Source organism: Alligator sinensis, unplaced genomic scaffold, assembly GCF_000455745.1.
Source record: "Alligator sinensis unplaced genomic scaffold, ASM45574v1 scaffold157_1, whole genome shotgun sequence".
NCBI classification, from domain to species: domain Eukaryota; kingdom Metazoa; phylum Chordata; order Crocodylia; family Alligatoridae; genus Alligator; species Alligator sinensis.
The window spans coordinates 344400-348545 of record NW_005842316.1 but is presented as its reverse complement, the minus strand read 5'-3'; positions in this window follow the sequence as shown (position 1 = coordinate 348545).

Genomic DNA, 4146 nt, shown 5'->3' with positions numbered 1-4146 from the left:
AGGGGAAGGGGCCCGGGCCGGCTGCTCCGCGCCGAGGCCTGACACCATCTGCTTGTCCTGCAGTTTTCTCCTCTGAAGAGGTGCCCACCCCTCCCGCTCCTCTCAGGCCTACGCCTTGGCGGCCAGGCGCAGACGAGACGGTGCTGATTTCGGATTCCCACTGGAGACTCCCAGGCTCCGTCTTCCATGCGCCAACCAGCAGTGCGGGGCTCCCGGCCTTTGGTGTCAGGCATCTAGGCCTCTGCTGCAAAACAGCCCCCTTTCTCTGCCCCTTCCTGGCGGGAGGCTTTACTCCAACTGCAGATTGGGAAGGCTGCATCTCAGAAGCAGCCGCCACTCGTCTGACCCTCTTCGTAATCTTTCCGTTGTCGGGAGAGCGTCGCTCTCTCTGAAGCCTTTGCCATCTGGAAGAGCGTCAGCATCTCCCCGCACCTCCTGCATTCGCCATCTGTTTGCACCTTCCCAAATCTGAAAGTCCTCCCTTTCGTCCTTGCCCGTAACTCTTTAATTTTTCGTTAAATCGAGGAGGCATTTTAAGATGCAGTTTACATACGAAGAATTGCTTGAAGAACTTTATATTGTATTTAAAAAACAAACGTATATTGGGCGCCTTGCACAATATGGGGTGTTTGATGGAAAAGAACTGGGATTCAGGTAATCTTGGAAGCAAGAAGATAAAGATGCAAAAGCAACCGTTAATTTATCAATAAATAAATGCTTCAAGAAAAAATCATTTTTGAGGGGGCTTCTAATTATCATTATAAAGTGCAAATGTAAAGAATCAAATTATACGCTCTCTCAGAGAGAAGGAAAAAATCCCCTACAATAGTGATAAAAAGACGGCACATCTACATGTGCCCCTACAGCGCCATTGTTACTGCCCCACCATTTAGTGCTTCCTTTTGGAAGTATTAAATGACAGTGCAAGAAAAGTCCATACGGTACGGTGCTGGCGGTGCGCAGTTATTTTTAGCCGCTACGTTGCTGTAGCAACGCGCTATAGCAAGGGAGCGTGTTGCTACGGCAACATAGCTGCAACATCACAGTTTGTGTCTGCGGACACTATGTCGCCATACCGTGTTGCTATGGTGATGTAGCGTGTTGCTACGGCGACATAGCATCTTGTGTAGACACACCCAGGAAGTGTCAAATGAAGCCATCTTAAGAGCTGTTTTCTCCTAAAAGAACTCAATGGAGAATTATTAGGGAATGAAGAGCTCCCTTCAAGGCTTGATGGGTCAGGAAAATTGGTAGGAAAAAATTGTAGTGATAAATATTTATAATTTAAAAGAATATAAAAAATGTGATAAGGTAACGAGACAGAAATAAACCCCCATGCCCATGCTGGGACCAAGTGACGTTTCAGAGGTAAAACCCTTAGTAATAATCCAAGTCTGACAGCAGTCTTAGACAGGAGCACATCTCAGGATACAAATATGGTATCCAGGGAAATATTTTGATTCTGAAAACACTGGTGGACAGTAAAGCACTGATTTCCATCTGCCACCTACTTCATGCCCACTACTGCAGTGTTTTACTTAACAGTCCACTTTTTATGATTGCAAACCATGATTCAACTCAATAAAAGTCTATGGGTGGCTTTCTATTGACATTAATGGGAACAAGATCAGACCTACCAGCTTTTAATGTACAGAGTATAAAGATTATATACCTCATCTGTGTAAAAATGCTTTGAAACGCTTTACAAATGTTGGCCAGCTAAGCATCTTTATCTTCTATTAGAGACTAGCCAGGAGCACTAGGTAACTGAGGTCTCACAGAGTTGCAATGATCGTGAGGCATGACAATACTTTCAGCAATGACAGAGCTAGCCCCACGTAGCCTCATAAAGACAGATAACACAAGACTGTCACTCACAGCGCAGCTCTGCGATCCCTCCCTTAGAACAAGTCATTCTTATATGAGAATATATTTTTACCTATTTTAATATACGTTGTGATTAGATTTCCTGCCACTTCCAGATGCTGCCCATAACACGCACAATGGGTGTGGAAACTGGAACAGTTTTCCATCCATGAACTAGCTGTTGCATTTATGCCTTACTTAATTTAGATCTATGTAATCTATTTTTACTGTAAGGAGTAAAAATCTATTTTTTACTCCTTACAGTAAGGAGTACCATTATGAAGTGATTCTTTAGACCTGATGTTTACTAGATGTTGGGACAAAGCAAAGACTCTTACCCCACACATGTTTCTTTAAAAACATGGAGTTTTTTCTGAAGAAAACAGCTTCCATAAAGATTTCTTCCCTGATGTTGTAAATGAAAGAACGCTAACTCCACAGGCCAAAGAACTGTTAAAATGTGATATTTGTGACATTCTGAATTATGACTACATTACTGATGCTGAGTGTATGATGCTGCTGTTTTGTAAGGATTAAAATAATAAAGAGAAAGTTAAAAAGAATACCCACACCTTCCGTGGTTTTCCATCTAACTGTTAAGTCTGGGCTTCTATGGATTAATGAAAACCTCAGGGAATTTTGTGCCAGTGGTTTTTGTGTTTCAGTGCTGCTGTTCTATACGACTGGCTGAAAGCCTCTGGTAACTCCAGGAGTGTTTACACCATTTGCAACAGCACTTCCCTGCATCGTGTCTCCACCCTGATTGGGAAAGGCCCCATTAGGATCAACAATATAAATCAGCCTCTGCAAACCATTAAACACTGATGAGCAGTTATTCACACAATAATCAAACTAAAGCTAATTCAACTCCCCTTACAGTCTGGCCTTGACTTTTTTCCTGCAAACACCAACAATATTATTAGTCAATGCTATTTGTGATGGTGGGATTTCTGTAGTGCTGATACCTCCCTTAGAAACGGAGTCAGAAAAAAAACATCAGATAGAAACCATTTTTGGTTACATCAGCTGGGTTTGGCTCAAAGTTGCTCTGGAGATGAAAGGCTCCATGCGCCTAATAACTCCCCTTAGCCATCCAGCTCTCTGAATGGCAAATATAGGAAATACGGTAAATTCATTTTTTAAAGCCAAAAGTGCTTAATAACCAGCCTAGCTGTGTGTCTGCAGTGTATAGGAACATGCAAATTACCATTTTTTTTGGTGGGGGTGTGACTGAAGGGAAGTGAAAGGAGAATTGCTGCACCTTGCACTCCCATGTGCAAGTAGGAAGATTCAAAGTAATTCTGATTTTTTGGGAAAGGGAATTGCAGGGCCATGAGCTGTCCACTGGAAAAGTGCTGTTTTCCCTCATTCTGAGGCCCGTTCTAGTTGTGGACAGCTCCACAGATCCCATGGAGCGGAGTACAGCTGACACAAAAGGTCTCGCTCGGGCAGCTTTTATTTTAAGAGCAACTTGAAAGATTAGCATTTTGATTCTCAGCCCGACTTGGCCTCCTAGGGAGAGTCCGGTGCAACGTGCTGCTGCACGGAGGTGGTTATGTGCACAGCTGAAGTCAGGCGGGGTGGCACCTTCGGCGTGAACTGCTTCAGACAAGCACGAGCTTTTGTAGGCACAACCAACTTCGTCACGTGCAAGGACCGGGCTGGCGGACTGAAAAGATTTTAGGGGTGCAGATAGGAGCAAACGGAAATGTTTCCACGTGAAACGTGCTTGGAGAAGGAATCGTTTCAGTCGTGACCGTGGGGTTGGGGGGCGCCTACGTGTCACCCAGCTGCAACATCGGACGCGGCGCGAGGGCACGACGAGGGGCACGGTGAAGCGAGGCCCCGCTCCGAGAGGCTGGAGCGGATCATGGACAGCACAGGGAAGCGGGGCTGGAAGGGACCTCCAGAGGTCACCTAGTCCAACCGCCCGCCCGAGACGGGACCAGCCGTCTTCAAACCATCCCACTCACCCCGGCACCCGAGACGACCGCCAACCCTGACGCGACACGAGATGCGGCGCCCCAGCCTGCCGCGGGGCCCGGGGCCACCAACGCACGCTCAGGAGACCCCAGGCCGCAGAGGAGGGCAACCCCCCGCGCCCCCAGTCCATAGCAGCCTGACCAGGGGGCACAATCCTGACACCAAACGTGGCATAGCTCTGGTGCTAAGTGGAGGGGCCGGACCCTGCGGCTTGGGGCCCAGCGGGAGCATGGGCCCAGCCTGCTCGGCGCCTCCAGCCTGGGGGTCCAAACTCCCTCACACAGGCGGGGGGGCCCA